Source organism: Bos taurus, chromosome 28, assembly GCF_002263795.3.
Source record: "Bos taurus isolate L1 Dominette 01449 registration number 42190680 breed Hereford chromosome 28, ARS-UCD2.0, whole genome shotgun sequence".
NCBI classification, from domain to species: Eukaryota; Metazoa; Chordata; class Mammalia; order Artiodactyla; family Bovidae; genus Bos; species Bos taurus.
In genome coordinates this window covers 5,600,824-5,620,659 of record NC_037355.1, presented here as the reverse complement: position 1 = coordinate 5,620,659, position 19,836 = coordinate 5,600,824, and positions in this window count along the sequence as shown.

Here is a 19,836-nt window from a genome sequence, read left to right as displayed (position 1 = left end):
GAAATAAGTCCTGAATATTCATTGGAAGGACTGATGCTGCAGCTGAAGCTCCAATACTTTAGCCACCTGATTCGAAGGACTGACTCATTGGAAAAGACCCTGATGCTGGAAAAGTTGAAGGCAGGAGGAGAAGGGGATGACAGAGGGGGAGATGGTTGGATGGCATCACTTGATGGACTTGATGGACATGAGTTTGAGCAAGGTCCGGAAGTTGGCGATGGACAGGGAAGCCTGGTGTGTTGCAGTCCATGGGGTCGCAAAGAGTGGGACACGGCTAAGCAACTGAACTGAACTGAAGACCTGTGTTACTGACCAAGGAAATGAAATCATTCTGGACCCCTCCAAAGGTGGACTTTTCTTTTCTGCCCCCTCTTGCTCCTCTGACCAGGCCCTCTGACATCTTGCCCAGCCTGACACACAGATCTGACTGGACTTCTAGACCATCTGGGCAGCCACCTCTTCCCCAGCTCTCCCCAGTCGTAAGTCCTTAACTGGTCCTTTGAATTCCAACAGCTTTCTAGCTGGGTCTTTCTGTCTTGCTTTACAATGAGTCTAATAACTCCCCTTGGAGACATTCACTCCTTGAGGCTCTGGTCTGGATTCTGTTTGATTCATTCTGTACCTTCTCAGCTTCCCAGGGCTCCATGAAATATTTGTCATGCAAATTAATGTGCCTGTGATATCCTACTTGTGGATGTCCTTAAAATAAACTGTTGGGGATAAGCAAAATGAAAAAGAATGCATCTCACTCTAGCAGGGACCCCATTTGTCCAGAGGATGTTTTGTTTTCTCTTGTTCAGAAGATTTATTTTCGTTTAAGAGCCAAGGTATGTTTTCTTTCCTGGGTAAATTATGTGTGTGGTTCCTGCAGCAACAGCTCCAGTGGATGTTGACTTACTGCTGAGAGCAGGAGAGGAGGAAGGGGGACAAGCCCAGAGGAATGTCACAGTCAGCTGGGTGCCCAGAATCTGCCACTGCCCCATGGGGTGGGGGGTGGGGTGGGGATGTGACCAAAGGCTGAGATCACCAGTTGAACCACACAGGAGAGGGCTGATTTGGGTCAAATAATACTCTAGTGGAAACATGAGCCAGAAATGCATGGTGTTTTAAAACAGCACCATGGGAATTCCCTGGTAGACCAGTTGGTTAGGGGCTTTCCTGGTGGCCCAGATGGTAAAGAATCTGTCTGTAATGCAGGAGCCCTGGGCTTGTTCCCTGTGTTGAGATGATCCCCTGGAGAGGGGAATGGCAACCCACTCCAGTATTCTTGTCTGGAGAATTCCGTGGACAGAGCCTAACAGGCTACAGTCCCTGGGGTCAAAAAGACTTGCACGCGACTGAGCACCTTTAACTCTCCAGTGGTTAGGGTCCTGGGCTTTACTGCTGTGGGCCAGGGTTCTATCCTTGTTTGGGGAACTAAGACCCCACAGCCTGCATAGTCAAAAAAAAAAAAAGGAGGAAAACTTCAGCACCACCACATCTGGTAAATGATGAAGCTCCCTGAAAACTCAAGAGTTTTTCTCCACAGTGATTCCAACACAGGCCTTTTCCATTCAAATCTCTTCATATTGAATAGTAAATACAAAAGAACTCGGCACAAACAAGGAGTCAGAACAGATCTGTTTAGGAAGGAAAGGGAGAAAGATTTTTAACAAAGAAAGATAAAGGGACTTCGAGCTATGACTGGAGCCTGAGATTTGCTTCTGGCCCCATCCCCTATTTCTTGTTTGTTTCTAGAAGCTCTGCTTCCTGAAAACAAGGTTCTTTATTATTATATTATCATCTGTGACTCAGGCTATAGACTGGACGACTTTTAATATCCCATGAAGGAAGTGGGCTGGTAAAATCTGCCACTTACCCATGTCACAGAGGTAAGGAAGTGGCTTAGAACTCTTCCAGGCCTCAGGGTGCCTGTTTGTGAGTGACTTAAAAGTACTTAATGGCATCCTAGCAACCTGCTCATTTTCCAAAATAGGAAATGCATTCTTGAGAAAATCCTTCACCTTCAGTTTTCTTGGGGAGAAAAAAATTCCTCTAAAAATGTTCAGTTTCAGCATGAGACTCGCTGCTTTCCCTGACAGCTGGAGGTCACTCTAGTGATTCATTGGATGCATTAAGTTAATATGTAACTTGAATAGCAAATGATGCCCAATGGCTGAGGTCAAAATGTTCTGTTTGCATGAGCTAATTTGCTGTAAGTTAATAGTTAAATCATTAGAAAATTGATACCCACTAAGAGACCTGAAAGAGAAGGTCCCGTTTCCAAAAGGTCACCTTATTTCTCCAAGTCTAGAGTGCACACTGGAGAAACCCGCAATCTCAGAGGAACAGGAAATGCTGTGGGCTTTCAGCTTTCTGCTTCAGTAGGTTTTACAGCAGACACTCAGGAGTTAACCGTGAGGGTGCTCGAGCTAGCTGAAAGCAAAGCATGGCTTGTTCCAAAAAGACACAGTGGATGATGCTGAGGCTGGGTGATGTGAGGGCAGAATGAACACCATTCGGCAATATGGTATTGCTGCAATGATGATAACCCGTTTGTCTGTACAAGTGCCTTCTGTTGGTATGAGATCATTAAGCTTAACTGTATCGATATGTTCCCAATCATGTAACTAGTAGAACTGAAGAATATCCTGCCACCGAGAAACATGCTGGAGGTTCACACCTGAGAGGTTCTTCGGGAAAGCTCCAATCCTAATAGCCCAGTCTCAATGCTTACAACACCCAAGGTGCTGTAAAGAGAGCTGGAGGGAAGGCTGAGAAACCCACAATTAATAAAATAGAAACTGAACAAGGAACTCTGCACTCAGATCTTGCCAGACTAAGCCTCAAAGTCAACATGCAATCACATATATTTGAATAATTAAAAAGCCAAAATAAACCTCATAGAAAAACAGCTGAAACTGCCAAATAAGAACCCTGAACAAACTTCCTCGTACTCGGTTCCCATACCAAATTGGGAATTTTCCCCAGAATTTTTTTCAAAGCCAAGATTGGTGAGGGTAAGCCAACCTTTTAACATAGGCAATTTTTACCTGGTTTTGGTTGACATTGCTGCAATAACATACAAATGGTATCTGGCAAACTGGCAACACATGTTTAAAAATTAGCTTTCCAAAGAACAGCCTGGATAATTGTTAAATACTTCATTATATAATTGAAAGGGGACAGTCTGGGGGTGTAACTGTCTCTGCCTGCATGGATAAGGGAATTAGACATCGACAGAAATGGACCAGGTAGGAAAATTAAATGGCAATGCAATTTAATATGTTTTTGTTTTCTTTTTCTTAAATGTTGCAACAATATAAAAAGCCTTTTGGTGTTAGGGTTCTTTCCTTGTTCTTGAACTTTCTGCCTTCCAACTTCCTAGAACAGAAAGGAGGAGATGCAGGAGGAGCAGCATGATGTGAACATGGATCTGTGATCTTCTGAAGATCCTACTTCCCCATAACTGGCTCTGTGTCTATTGATGATGCAAATACACTCTGAACTTCAGTTTTTACATCTTGAAAAATCTCAGAGATTAGATGAGGTGATCCAAATCCTTTCTTTTTGTAAATTTCTCCCAGCGCTGTCTTTAAGAACATTGATGGACAAGCAGGCAAGTTCTCAGACAGAAACCAAGGTCTCATCCTAAATCATCCTTTCTCAAGTTACAGCTTCCTCCACTTCTTTGTTATTTGATTCAGGAATAGAGAGTCTAACTTGTGATTTCAGGATCAGCTAAGAATTTTTGAAGAAGCTTGGGGTAAAAAGAGGCTGTCTGCACTGAGAATGACCTCACCTTAGGAAATGGTGATTAAAGAGATCACTCTTTTTGTATATGTACATATATACAATGGAATATTACTCAGCCATTAAAAAGAATACATTTGAATCAGTTCTAATGAGGTGGATGAAATTGGAGCCTATTATACAGAGTCAAGTAAGCCAGAAAGAAAAACACCAATACAGTATACTAACACATATATATGGAATTTAGAAAGATGGTAACAATAATCCTGTATGCGAGACAGCAAAAGAGACACAGATGTATAGAACAGTCTTTTGAACTCTGTGGGAGAAGGCAAGGGTGGGAAGATCTGAGAGAATAGCATCGAAACATGTATATTATCATATATGAAACAGATCGCCAGTCCAGGTTCGATATATGAGACAGGGTGCTCAGGGCTGGTGCACTGGGATGACCCAGAGGGATGGGATGGGGAGGGAGGTGGGAGGGGGGTTCACGATGGGGGACACATGTACACCCGTGGCGGATTCATGTCAATGTATGGCAAAAACCACTACAATATTGTAAAGTAATTAGCCTCCAACTAAAATAAATAAATTTTAAAAAAAGAGAGAGAGAGATTACTCTCACTTGAGCACTTTAGTAAATTCTTTAAAATTTTTTTCCCTAGAAATATCTTGTTGGTTTGCTGGTAAAACAAGAAGAGGTACTAAAGTCTGCAGAGAAAAAACAAAAGGGAAAAGATGTCAGGGAACTTAGTCTTATGGTTGAGGTTTAGTTTTGAATCTACCTGATGGCTTTAGGAGAATAGGCTTGCAGCCTGGAGATATTCCGGGAGTTAATGATTTACCTTTTTAATTTCATCTCTGCCAGCAAAATGAGGAGGTTAGTTTCAGATTGGGAGCCTAGGGGTAGCAGAGTTATTCCATCTGAGAGTTATCCTTACTGAGATACCAGTAAGGAATGAGCCTGATGATTGGTTTGTCCAATATGTACATTAGTTAAGTTTTGTATCAATAGTTTTCTTCAAGTATATACTGTACATTTTTACTTAAGACTCTAGGTCTCTTATAGATTGCTAATATGAATGGCATCCATCTAAATGATAATTTCTTTGTTCTCAGCTATTTTTTGGCTTTGCCACTGGATTGGAGGACAGAGGGCAATGAAGCAAGAAGAAAATAGCAACAAAGAAAATGCCATATGATCATTTCCATCTTTTATCTTCTTTATAATTTAATATTTCCTCCTAAGTTTTGTATCCCATTTTTTAGTCTTGATGCAGTGTATTTGTTTTTTCTCTCTTTTCATTGATGAGTCCTTAGAACTTACAAGTGTTATACTTTTAAAAATTAATGGAAAGAGTTTTTTTTCATACTTAAAAAATTAGAAGTTATTCTTTTGTTTTGGGGGTTTTGTTTGTTTGCTTGTTTTTGGCTGCATTATGTGGCTTGTGGAATCTTAGTTCCCTGACTGAGGATTGAATGGGGGCCCTTGGCAGTGGAGTCCTAACCACTGGACCACCAGGGAATTCCTGAAAGTTATTCTTTTACATTCTCATTGATTTTCTTGCCAACCAGTATATATAATGTTACTCATTGACTGTATGTCCATGATCTTAAATCTAATTCATAGAAGGAAAGGAAAAGAGAAGAGTTCTTGAATTTCCACAAAATTCTTTCAGGAGCTGGCTGGAAAGGTGAATGGAATGGAGTAAAAACGGTTAAGTAAATATGTAAATGTGGTTTAAGCTAACATAGCTTTGGGTCCCAAATTCTTGTTTATGGACAAGAACCCACCTGTAGTGAAATTCTGTCAGCACCATTGCCAAGTAAGAAAAAGGATATTATGATGAGTTTTTAATAAATGTAAATGTATTTGCATTAAAGAACTGTCCTTTTAAAGTATCTTTGTATTTTAAAAAGGTCCTTTTTATATGAACTAGTGATAATAAATGATAGTTTTTTTTTTTTTCTTTCATGTCATTTTGGGAATAAAAATCGAACAACCCAGTGTCAGATCATTTAAAAATGACTGAAAATGTTAGATAATTTTTTGAAATTTCACTCAGGGATAATCCAGAATCTGGAGACCACTGCCACAGCCACAGATAGGGGGATTACATGGGTTTATGTAGTATGTATTCATCTACGGTAGAGGTTAGAGGTGTTGTATCACACACTTCCGTGGCTGCTGTAACAAATGACCATAAAGTTGGTGGCCTAAAGCAGAACTGTATTCTTTTGTAGTTCTGGAGGCCAGAAGTCTGAGATGGAGGTGCCAAAGGGCCATGCTCCCTCCAGAGGCCCTGGAGGGGAACCCTTGCTTGCCTCTCCCAGTGATACGATGCAGGGCTCTGTGGGGCTCTTGGACACAGAGACTTTCTGTGTCCCCATTTCTTTGATTATGGGTAACAGCCTTCATTCATCCTCCGTGACCTTCCCTGAGTTCCAATGGGCAGGTTCAAGTAGTTGTTAATTAGGGAAGGAAGGGGATGGGAGACTAAGGAGAAGCAAACAGTCAAGAACAGCCTTGGGGCAAGGTCCTGTTTCCCCATCAAAGGATACACACAATGATATCTTTGAGTTATTTTGCAAATATTGAAAGCCCCTCCAGGTGGGAGACGTTAATGATTAACAGTGGTATGCTGCCCACAGACTGTAGAACCCAGACCACGTGGGTCTGAAGTTTGATGATGTTGATCTCTGCTTGCCTCATCACCAACCCATGAGAAAAATGTCAACGGAATGATCAGTCCCTCTTTGAACAATTACTATAAAACTTCTCACTACCCTCCCCAGGAATTTTGAGGGCATGAGCCCTCTGTATCCCCCTTTGCCTGAGAAAGCAATAAAACTATCCTTTCCTTCTTCACCCAAAACTCTGTCTCCTAGATTTGATTCAGCAGCAGTGTACAGAGAAGCTGAGCTTTAGGCATCACCAGCTGCTGGGGGTCACCGTATGCTAGACTTCCTCCGTGTTCTTCATCCTCTGCCTCCATCTTTACACTGTTGCCTCTTCTGTGTGTCCCCTTGGGTCCAATCTCCCTCTACTTTTTTTTTTTTTTTTAATTTTTTAAGTTTCCACATGTGCCATGTGGCAGGTAGAATCTTTTTTCCCGGACCAGGGATTGAACCCACACTCGTTGCATTGGAAGTACCAAATCTTAACCTCTGGACCAGGGAAGTCCTAACTCCCCCTTTTTCTTACATGGCTAATCTTTCTGCGTCTAATCTCCACTCTCTCATAAGGATACTTTCCATGATTTCCCTTGTCTTAAGATCCTTAACTTAATCACAACTGCATAGATCCTTTCTCCAAACAATATTTATACATTCCAGGGATTAGGGTGTGAACATAGTTTGGGGAACAACTTTCAGCCTACCCCAGGCATCCAACTTGACTTATTCTAGCCAAGCTCACTCCCAGGTCACCTGGATGTGGCCTGGACTAGAGAGAGGCAGATTTAAGTGCTAGGATGGAAATGTCTTCAGGTGGTACCATAACCGGTTTTTTAAAGGTCAAGTTATGAATTTTCTATTTTGGTTATTTCTGGATGATAAAATTATAGAGGGTTTCTTTTCCCTTTCTCAAAATATTTTTATTTAATATTTTAAAATATTAAAATCAAATAAATACTATTAACAATATTTATCATTGACTATTATTAGTAAACAAATATTTAATAAATATTATTAAATAAATAATATTTTAAAATTAAAAGTTTTTCTGTCACTTAAAATTTTAACCTGGGTCTCCTGCATTGTAGGCAGATTCTTTACTGTCTGAGCTACTAGGGAAGCATCATTAAATATTATTAAGTAAATAGTATTTACATTATATTGTTAAATAAAATTAAATACAAACACTATATTAGCAATAATATACTACAATTAATGTATTTTTGGGGTTTTTTTGTTTTTTTAATTTTATTTTATTTTTAAACTTTACATAATTGTATTAGTTTTGCCAAATATCGAAATGAATCCGCCACAGGTATACATGTGTTCCCCATCCTGAACCCTCCTCCCTCCCCATACCATCCCTCTGGGTCGTCCCAGTGCACCAGCCCCAAGCATCCAGTATCGTGCATCGAACCTGGACTGACGACTCATTTCATACATTATATTATACATGTTTCAATGCCATTCTCCCAAATCTCCCCACCCTCTCCCTCTCCCACAGAGTCCATAAGTCTGTTCTATACTTCAGTGTCTCTTTTGCTGTCTCGTACACAGGGTTATTGTTACCATCTTTCTAAATTCCATATATATGTGTTAGTATACTGTATTGGTGATTTTCTTTCTGGCTTATTTCACTCTGTATAATAGGCTCCAAAGAACTAAATAGACATTTCTCCAAAGAAGACATACAGATGGCTAACAAACACATGAAAAGATGCTCAACATCACTCATTATCAGAGAAATGCAAATCAAAACCACTATGAGGTACCATTTCATGCCAGTCAGAATGGCTACGATCCAAAAGTCTACAAGCAATAAATGCTGGAGAGGGTGTGGAGAAAAGGGAACCCTCTTACACTGTTGGTGGGAATGCAAACTAGCACAGCCACTATGGAGAACAGTGTGGAGATTCCTTAAGAATCTGGAAATATAACTGCCTTATGATCCAGCAATCACACTGCTGGGCATACACACTGAGGAAACCAGAAGGGAAAGAGACACGTGTACCCCAATGTTCATCGCAGCACTGTTTATAATAGCCAGGACATGGAAGCAACCTAGATGCCCATCAGCAGATGAATGGATAAGAAAGCTGTGGTACATATACACAATGGAGTATTACTCAGCCATTAAAAAGAATACATTTGAATCAGTTCTAATGAGGTAGATGAAACTGGAGCCTATTATATAATGTATTTTTGTGATAGCAGCAGTTGATCATTTTAAAGATTATGTTTGAAACATGCTCCAAATAGTCACCATACTAACTTCAGTTTGTGGATGAAAATGGTAAATTAACCAGATATGAAGCAGAAAGAACTCTGTGTTTGTCTAGGCTAAGGGAATATGCAGGAGATGAGGGTGGAGCTAAGCTGGCTTAAAACTCAACATTCAAAAACTGAAGATCATGGCATCCCATCCCATCACTTTGTGGCAAATAGATAGGGAAACAGTGGAAACAGTGAAAGACTTTATTTTCTTGGGCTCCAAAATCACTGCAGATAGTGACTGCAGTCAGGATATTAAAAGATGCTTGCTCCTTGGAAGAAAAACTATGACAAACCTAGACACCATATTAAAAAGCAGAGATGTTACGTTGCCAACAAAGATCCATCTATTCAAAGCTATGGTTTTTCCAGTAGTCATGTATGGATGTGAGAGTTGGACCATGAATAAAGCTAAGTTCTGAAGAACTAATGCTTTTGAACTGTGGTGTTGGAGAAGACTCTTGAGAGTCCCTTGGACTGCAAGGAGATCCAACCAGTCCAGCCTAAAGGAAATCAGTCCTGAATATTCATTGGAAGGACTGATCTTGAAGCTGAAACTGCAATACTTTGGCCACATGATTCGAAGAACTGACTCATTCGAAAAGACCCTGATGCTGGGAAAGTTGAAGGCAGGAGAAGGGGATGACAGAGGATGAGATGATTGGATGGCATCACCGACTTGATGGATGTGCGTTTGAGCAAGCTCTGGGAGTTGATGATGGACAGGGAAGCCTGGTGTGCTGCAGTCCATGGGGTTGCAAAGAGTCAGACAAGACTGAGCAACTGAACTCACTGAGGGTGGAGCTGGAGAGAGGTGGAGAGAAATAAGCTGTTTATGAGCCATACAATGGTTGTACGCTAACATTCCTCAATTTTAAAAAAACATATAAAATAGATGACTGTGGTCCCCATGTGTAAAATGCAACATTACAAAAGTCCCTGTCAACTTTTAACCCCTAGCTTTCATTCCTATGCCCTCTGATTTCCAAAGATACTCTCTATAAATAGCCCACTCTACCGTTTCAAAAATTTTCAAGGCTTTACACATGTACAAAATTTGAAAATGTTTGACATTTAGCCTATCTACCTTTATTATAATTTCTAATTTGTCATCTTATTTTATATTAGTTTTTACACCATGATTTCTTATTTAATTTCCCTTTTCCTCCTTTTGTTAGATGGCTAAAATTGTGGTACTATTTTTTTTTTTCCCTCTAGGAGGTTTAAAAGTTATTCCATCTTTTTTCTATTGTGTTAGTTATTATTCTTACATTTTTATCATGCCCATTTCAACACATATTAATCTAAATTAAGTTTTATCTCTTTCTTTACTAAAAGGACAAATTCTTAGCACACCATTATTTTCCCTTTCTCTCCCATTACTTTCTATGTCATATCACTCAAGACTTTAGTTTTAGATTTGTGAACTTTATTATTTACTACATATTTCAATTTATCTATATTTTCCTGGGTTCTTTGCTTACTATTTTTTAGCTTACATTATATGTGGGTTCTTCCTTGGGTTGAATTTTTATTCCATTGTAAATAATCCTTGAACAAGCAACTCTAGAGCAGGTTTATTTCTGAGGGCTTTCATGTCTACAAGCTTTGAGAAATCACTCTTCTACAGCTCTGATGATTCATAAAGATACATCTTGGCAATTTATATTTCTCTTACATGATACTAGTGACCCATCCTATGTAAAAATCCGTGTCTTTCTTCAGTTAAGATAAATTTTCATTTATTTTTCTTCATATTTTCCTCCATTCAGTCTTCTCTGTTTCTGGAATTCCTATTAGAACCCACAATAGAACTCTTGAAATGTTTCAACTCTTTTCTTTAACTCTTTTGACTCTTAACTTTCAACTCTTTAAACCCTTTTAACTCAACTTTCAACTTTTTCCTCAGTCTGACCTTTTATGGAAAACCTTTGTTAGCCTGCATTTTAGATCATTAATTTGTCCATCACTGTGCTCATTTCTCCATTCACTCCTTCCATTATATCTCCTGTCTTTATAATTTTAGAACCTCCAGAATTATTACTTGCTGTTTGGTTGTTTTTCCTAACAGCATATTCTAGTTATACTGTGCAAGATCATCTCTCTGATGACATGAATTTTAATGCTTATAAGTTCATTTCTTTTTCACAGATTTTCCCTTGAGTCAAGGTTCTGTCTCTTCTTTTTGTATTTTAATGGTTTTCTCCTGAACTTCTGGTGTTCTGACTCCCTCTAATTACACCTAAGGAGGAAGAACTAGATGAACCAGTGCCCCACGAATAGCTAGTTTGGATTTGCTGTTCCGCCTGGAGAATCCCAGGGACGGGGGAGCCTGGTGGGCTGCCGTCTATGGGGTCACACAGAGTGGAACACGACTGAAGCGACTTAGCAGCAGCAGCAGCAGCAGAGGAGAGAGTAGCTATAACTGACCAGAGTAGTTCTTTAATTACCCTGATGGTCACCGAAGAACCCTCTGCTCCAATTGCTTACAGTGAGCTTGGGTTTCTCTGGCTGCTCTTATCTTCCTGCTCTTCTCTCTGTGCGTAAGCTGGGCTGTGGTTTCATTAATTCTTGACAATTTAATCCATGTGCTTTCTATCTTTTAGAAATTCCTCACAATTTCAGGACCCCTTCGTGTTACTCTCTAGTCTCCCAGTGCTGTCATGAATTTAGTCTTTAAAAGATTTATTTTTCCTGTCTTAAAAGGATTTGCGGGGGAGGTGTGGGTCGGTAGACAGGTGCGGTCAGCCCTTCCTCTTCACCCACTCCACCATATCTGCAAGATGCAGATAAAAAACATTATATGGCATAAGCTCTTTTATTCTTCAGTTTTAGGAAATGTTACTTTCCATCAAAGAATTTTATAACTAATTAAATTATACTATCCAAAAGTCAAAGCTTTAACCATTGAACCACGTGGTTGTAAATTGCATTGAAACACACATTCCTTTCTCTGGTTTGGTAATTGAGGGAACTTCCACGGAACCAACCACGTGTTTACACGGATGGCTGTGAAATGTGTCCTACTTTCTGGGTGGCTCTTTCCGGGCCTCCTGTTGTTTCTGTTGCTTGGTCCCTTTGGCCACATCAAGCAGTGTTCCGCTCTTAGTTTATGACTGCTAGCACGTTTGCTCTTCTTTCAACTTCCCTCTCAGTTTTCTGCGGTATGGAAAACCATATGACAAAGCATCTTCCAAAAGCACATGCTGTAGATAATGGCCTTTAGGGCCAGGTGCTGAAGAAAAGGTGGCTTTTTGTACACCATTTCAGAGATGCAGAAAGGTTTTGCTTGTTTCTAGACCCAGGATTTTTCTCCAACTACATTGTTTACTAGAAGTATGACTTACAGAGATATTTCTGTGTGAATAGCCTTGTCATTAAACAAAAAGATCACCGTATATATGTGAAAGTGTTAGCCTCTCAGTCATGTGCAATTCTTTGAGATCCCATGGACTTAGCCCACCAGGCTCCTCTGTCCATGGAGTTCTCCAGGCAGGAATACTGGAGTGGGTTGCTATTTCCTTCTCCAAGGGATCTTCCTTAACTGGGGATCAAACCCAGGTCTGCTTCATTGCAGGCAGATTCTTTGCCAACTGGGCCACTAGGGAAGCCTCTAGTGGCTCAGTTACAATAAGTGCCCATTTACAATTCCGAAAAGACTTAAAACAAAAGGGCTTATGGGATGAGCCAGTGGCGGGAGGCAGCAGTTGGGCTTGAAACCGTAATTAATATTCATCCACTCCTTTTTCTCCCACCCATATGTTGGATTCTTCTCACCCTCCAGACTTTCCTACTGGACTAAGTTGACTTGTCCAGTGGGACCCAGACCTGATCCCTGAGGAGTCTGAACTCAGGTCACCTCGTTCCTGTGTCAGGCTCTTGTTGCCATGGTTATCAGCAGACATGGAAACTGCAGGAAGTACCCCAGTGTATCTCTTGAGCTCCAGACACACTCCTCCCTGTTTGTGTGTCAGCATTTCTAGTTTCTCATGATAACCATGGCCATCACTAACATGAGAGAGTAACTGTTTTCTTTGCTGCTGTGAGCACAGAGGTCCAAATTAACCAGGCCACAGTGCATCTTGGAGCTCAGTAAGACCCTTACTGGTTTGCCTAGTGGAAACATTCCAATTTCTAACACAGTTAGAAATTTAAAGTTGTGGGGGCTGATGCACAAAGTCTGAGAATGGTGATAGGACCCCACCCTACTTCTACTCCTTGATTTTCAGACTGCGGATTCTTGCTGTTGGGGACATGGCATCTTATGATTTTTGTTGGGTCAAAGTATACCATGTCTTGGAGGAGGGTGCTCCAATCCCATCTGAGGTCATCCCAGCTGGTCCTTTAGCTGAGCCTCTTGGAAGTCATTCCAATATTCCATCAGGTGGACGACTTCTGAGGTAACAGAGTTCTTGATAGTACCAGTGGATTCCATGGTGATGTGCCCATTGTCAAACCTCCTTCTATGTAAAGTGGATCCTTGGGTACCAGGCAGTGTTACTTGAGATTCCCACATTGGGAAATGACCCTGCAATCCTCAATTAATGGTACTGAAAGTAGGGCAGGCCATGAAGCCTAGCCCATGCCTGGGATAGAGCTGAACATCAAGGACAAAATACAGCCCCCTTCACTAAGGGTGGAAGTAAATTTGGGGGATAGTGCCAGACTGTACTGTGAGTGCCTGACATGAAGCTTTCAATTGCTGAGGCACCTATTCAAAGACACCCATCTCAATTATAGGCATTGCCAGCTGCACAGCTAGGTAAAAAGCCAGGTGGCCTCATCCTTAAAGTTCCCCTTTCGAAAAGCCCTAAATAACTGACCGCTTGACTGACACCACCTCACTTCCTGGGCTTTAATTCCCACTCTTAAACTCATCCACAAATGGTGAACCTATGGCATAGGCATAGGCCTCTCACCCTCAGCCCTAATCAAGGCAGAAGCCCAGGTAAGGGTGCTCTCTCTCCCTCCAAACTCACCATGTGGTCCTGACTGTGCCGTGCACCCTTCAGTAACTGTGAGTAATAAATCTTGATCCTTCAAGTTCCCTGATAGTTGTTGCTGAGGCTCATCCTGCCATTATACTAAAAACCACAAGGGCAGGTCCAATCACAATATTGACTCTGAAAGGAGAAATGTCCATAGTGGGCGGGGGTTGGCGGGGATGGAGGCAGGTGAATACTTCAGGCATTGCTAGCTGATAGCATCACTATCAATAGGCTGGAATTGTTGCAGTCACAGACCTAGGGCTCAACTGGGCTGAATAAGAACAAGGTCTTTGGTGACATTAGAAGCAAAACTCTAACAGTGACCTGAGGGTACAGAAGCCAGAGTACAGAGTGCAAGAGTGGTCAGATGAGGGTGGCAGAGGGCAGACAATTCTGCATGATGGTGAAGGAAATGGGAGAGGTACTGAGAGTGTCTCATGAGGAGAGTGATGTGATTGAATTTTTTTTTAAGACAGGTGTGCCCAGAACACATTTAAGTATTGATGAAAGTAGTTTAGAGCCTTGAGGGAAATTGAGCATTCAAGAGAAGAGGAAGATAGATGGAAAGATATCATTGAGGAAGTACACAAGATCTAGAGTGCGGCGGAAGGACTCAACTTAGATGGAAGAGAGACCTAGGTTGCAGGTGATAGAGACACTAAGTGGGTGCAGGTATAGAGGAACTTGTGGGGAGACAGTTATGGACACAGCCTTAATTGAGCCTGTAGGATGTGAGGATTCAGGCCTCAATAGGAATCGTGAAGTAAAGAAGTTCTTGAAGATTCCTTTAAATTCATGAATACAAGAGGTGTATTGTTAGCTTGTTAGTCTTGTTAGCTCAGTAGTAGGGACTTACCTGGTGGCTCAGATGGTAAAGCATCTGTCTACAATGTGGGAGACCCAGGTAATAGTAGATTTTTTTTTTCAGCTTAGCAGAAGTCAGTTAATTATAATAATAGGCACCATTTACTGTGCTTACTGTATGCCAGGCACTGTACTGTGCATTTTGTATTTTTATTTCTTTCATCCTCACCGTAACTCTAGGAAGTAAGCTTGTAGACGTTATTATCATCATTGACAGACAAGAAAATTCACAGAGCCGTTGTCATCCCACCACACCAAGCCCACGGACCGTCTCTCACTTGGACTGTTCTCTGTCCCCTTGGTTTTGTTCTTTACTCCCTGACTCCTATTCTGCACGCAAAAAAAAAAAAAATATATATATATATATATATAATTTATCTCCCACACTGTGAAATCCTCTAGAAAGCTACCACTGATGACTGAATAAAATTGAATTTCCAACAAGACCCTACTTGACCTGGCCTGCTTATTGCTTCGATTTCATCTCATTTCCTGCTGCTCAGCTCAACATGCTCCAGTGTCCAGGCCTCTGGTGTTCCTCAGACTCCTTGAGTTTATTCTTGCATTGTGGAATTTGCACTTAATGTTTTCTCTGCCTGAAATGTTCTTTCCCTAGGTTTTTGCAAAGCTGGCTCTCTCTTGTCATTCCAATCCAGCTCAAATGGCATCTCTTTGAAGAGGCTTACCCTGCTTGGGAAGAGAGAAACCAAGGATAATTCCCAATCAGCAACCTAAGCTGTCTCCCTAACATTGCTCTGTTTTAATTTTATTAAAGCTGTCACTCACAGCTATTTTTTTGTCATTTATTAACTGCTTTTCTCTTACTAGAGTTAAAGCTCTGTAAGAACAAACACAAAAAAGCAAGACTTTCTTACTTTCTGCTATATAATGTTGGGCTTCCCTGGTGAGTCAGATGGTAAAGAATCCGCCTGCAATGTGGGAGACCTGGGTTTGATCCCTGGATTGGGAAGATCCCTGTAGGAGGGCATGGCAACCCACTCCAGTATTGGAGATGGAAGAATCTCTTGCCTGGAGAATCGCCATGTTCAGAGGAGCCTGGCGGTCTAACGTCCATGGAGTTGTAAAGAGTCAGACTCGACTGAGCAACTAAGCATAGCATACAACACAGCTATACATTATCGTTAGAAGCTGGCCTGACACATAACAGGCACTGGGTAACTGTTGCTGAATGAATGAAAGAATGAACTCAGTGAATGAATGAATCAAGTTGCATATTCTGCGTATCTTTTGATGTCAGCACACCTTTCATAAATGACAAAACTAGATCCCCTCCCCCTTTTTAAATTTTTTTTATGAGAACCATTTTTAAAGTCTATATTGAATTTGCTACAATATTGCTTCTATTTCATAATTTGGCCTTTTGACCATGAGGCATGTAGGATCCTAACTCCCTAACTAGGGATGGAACCTGCACCCCCTGCATTGGAAGGCAAAGTCTTAACCGCTGGACCACCAGAGAAGTCCACTAGAGCCCTTTTTCACTCCATGACTTTAGTGTCACGTGCCTCTAGTCAGGGCAAGTTCCACCTCTGTTATATTAGGAAGATCTGCAGAGTCCATTGATTGCCTACCAGTCACACTAAGACTCATTTACAGCAGATATTATCCTTGGAGCAAGCTGCCTTCCCAGGTGGTATTTTGTCAAGGTCTGCTGGGAGTCAAAGCAATGGAGTGGCAGCACGTAGAGAATACCTCTGTCATGCCCTGAGAGACTGATGTCATTACTTACACGCCACAGACTTTCACTAGCCACATAGCTGGTTCCAGCTCCTGTGGGTCTCTCTTTCACAGGCACGAACTTGACTGTAAGAAACTGGAGCCTATTATACAGAGTGAAGTAAGCCAGAAGGAAAAACATAAATACAGTATACTAACGCATATATATGGAATTTAGAAAGATGGTAACAATAACCCGGTGTACGAGACAGCAAAAGAGACACTGATGTATAGAACAGTCTTATGGACTCTGTGGGAGAGGGAGAGGGTGGGAAGATTTGGGAGAATGGCAATGAAACATGTAAAATATCATGTAGGAAACGAGTTGCCAGTCCAGGTTCGATGCACGATGCTGGATGCTTGGGGCTGGTGCACTGGGACGGCCCAGAGGGATGGTATGGGGAGGGAGGAGGGAGGAGGGTTCGGGATGGGGAACACATGTATACCTGTGGTGGATTCATTTTGATATTTGGCAAAACTAATACAATTATGTAAAGTTTAAAAATAAAATAAAATTGGAAGAATAAAAAAAAAAAAAGATTTCTGCTGAGAGAAAAATAAAAGAAATTCTTTGAAAAAAAAAAATAGTATGCAGGAGATGTAATGGAGGCCAAGGGAATTAGAAATGGTCCAAGTTCTTTTTTGATTTCTTGATATATTTCTTATCTGATGAAGCCAAGTGATTGATAACTGCTGAACACTTCTTTATGATCTGAGATGGATGTCGTATCTGCTTAGAATTTTAAAAGAACAGTTAACAATGATTATTTCCTCATATTAGTGGGCCCGAGGATTTTTCTAAAGTGAATGGATGCCCTTTAGCAGCTCTTGTTTTGGAGGGGGAAAACATCTGTTCTGATTCTTTAGCTGTAAAGACTCAACACTACCTTATTTTCCTCTTTAAATTAGTATCTATAAGGAAGGAATCAGATCAGATCGGATCAGTCGCTCAGTCGTGTCCAACTCTTTGCGACCCCATGAATCACAACACGCCAGGCCTCCCTGTCCATCACCAACTCCTGGAGTTCACTGAGACTCATGTCCATCGAGTCAGTGATGCCATCCAGCCATCTTTTCCTCTGTCGTCCCCTTCTCCTGCCCCCAATCCCTCCCAGCATCAGAGTCTTTTCCAATGAGTCAACTCTTCCCATGAGGTGGCCAAAGTACTGGAGTTTCAGCTTTAGCATCATTCCTTCCAAAGAAATCCCAGGGCTGATCTCCTTCAGAATGGACTGCTTGGATCTCCCTGCAGTCCAAGGGACTCTCAAGAGTCTTCTCCAACACCACAGTTCAAAAGCATCAATTCTTCAGCGCTCAGCCTTCTTCACAGTCCAACTCTCACATCCATACATGACCACTGGAAAAACCATAGCCTTGACTAGACGAACCTTTGTTGGCAAAGTAATGTCTCTGCTTTTGAATATGCTATCTAGGTTGGTCATAACTTTCCTTCCAAGGAGTAAGCGTCTTTTAATTTCATGGCTGCAGTCACCATCTGCAGTGATTTTGGAGCCCAGAAAAATAAAGTCTGACACTGTTTCCACTGTTTCCCCATCTATTTCCCATGAAGTGGTGGGGCCAGATGCCATGATCTTCGTTTTCTGAATGTTGAGCTTTAAGCCAACTTTTTCACTCTCCACTTTCACTTTCATCAAGAGGCTTTTGAGTTCCTCTTCACTTTCTGCCATAAGGGTGGTGTCATCTGCATATCTGAGGTTATTGATATCTCTCCCGGCAATCTTGATTCCAGCTTGTGTTTCTTCCAGTCCAGCATTTCTCATGATGTACTCTGCATATAAGTTAAATAAACAGGGTGACAATATACAGCCTTGACGAACTCCTTTTCCTATTTGGACCCAGTCTGTTGTTCCATGTCCAGTTCTAACTGTTGCTTCCTGACCTGCATACAAATTTCTCAAGAGGCAGATCAGGTGGTCTGGTATTCCCATCTCTTTCAGAATTTTCCACAGTTTATTGTGATCCACACAGTCAAAGGCTTTGGCATAGTCAATAAAGCAGAAATAGATGTTTTTCTGGAACTCTCCTGCTTTTTCCATGATCCAGCGGATGTTGGCAATTTGATCTCTGATTCCTCTGCCTTTTCTAAAACCAGCTTGAACATCAGGAAGTTCACGGTTCACATATTGCTGAAGCCTGGCTTGGAGAATTTTGAGCATTACTTTACTAGCGTGTGAGATGAGTGCAATTGTGCGGTAGTTTGAGCATTCTTTGGCATTGCCTTTCTTTGGGATTGGAATGAAAACTGACTTTTCCAGTCCTGTGGCCACTGCTGAGTTTTCCAAATTTGCTGGCATATTGAGTGCAGCACTCTCACAGCATCATCTTTCAGGATTTGGAATAGCTCAACTGGAATTCCATCACCTCCACTAGCTTTGTTTGCAGTGATGCTTTCTAAGGGCCACTTGACTTCACATTCCAGGATGTCTGGCTCTAGGTCAGTGATCACACCCTCGTGATTATCTGGGTCGTGAAGATCTTTTTTGTACAGTTCTTCTGTGTATTCTTGCCATCTCTTCTTAATATCTTCTGCTTCTGTTAGGTCCATACCATTTCTGTCCTTTATCGAGCTCATCTTTGCATGAAATGTTCCTTTGGTATCTCTGATTTTCTTGAAGAGATCCCTAGTCTTTCCCATTCTGTTGTTTTCCTCTATTTCTTTGCATTGATTGCTGAAGAAGGCTTTCTTATCTCTTCTTGCTATTCTTTGGAACTCTGCATTCATATCTTTCCTTTTCTCCTTTGCTTTTCACTTCTCTTCTCTTCACAGCTATTTGTAAGGCCTCCCCAGACAGCCATTTTTCTTTTTTGCATTTCTTTTCTATGGGAATGGTCTTGATCCCTGTCTCCTGTACAATGTCATGAACCTCCGTCCATAGTTCATCAGGCACTGTATCTATCAGATCTAAGCACTAAATCTATTTCTCACTTCCACTGTATAATCAGAAGGATTTGATTTAGGTCATACCTGAATGGTCTAGTGGTTTTCCCCACTTTCTTCAATTTAAGTCTGAATTTGGCAATAAGGAGTTCATGGTCTGAGCCACAGTCAGCTCCTGGTCTTGTTTTTGCTGACTATATAGAGCTTCTCCATCTTGGGCTGCAAAGAATATAATCAATCTGATTTCGGTGTTGACCATCTGGTGATGTCCATGTGTAGAGTCTTCTCTTGTGTTGTTGGAAGAGGGTGTTTGCTATGACCAGTGCATTTTCTTGGCAAAACTCTATTAGCCTTTGCCCTGCTTCATTCCATATTCCAAGGCCACATTTGCCTGTTACTCCAGGTGTTTCTTGACTTCCTACTTTTTCATTCCAGTCCCCTATAATGAAAAGGACATCTTTTTTTGGTGTTAGTTCTAAAAGGTCCTGTAGGTCTTCATAGAACCATTCAACTTCAGCTTCTTCAGTGTTACTGGTTGAGGTATAGACTTGGATTACTGTGATATTGAATGGTTTGCCTTGGAAACGAACAGAGATCATTCTGTCATTTTTGAGATTGCATCCAAGTACTGCATTTCGGACTCTTTTGTTGACCATGATGGCCACT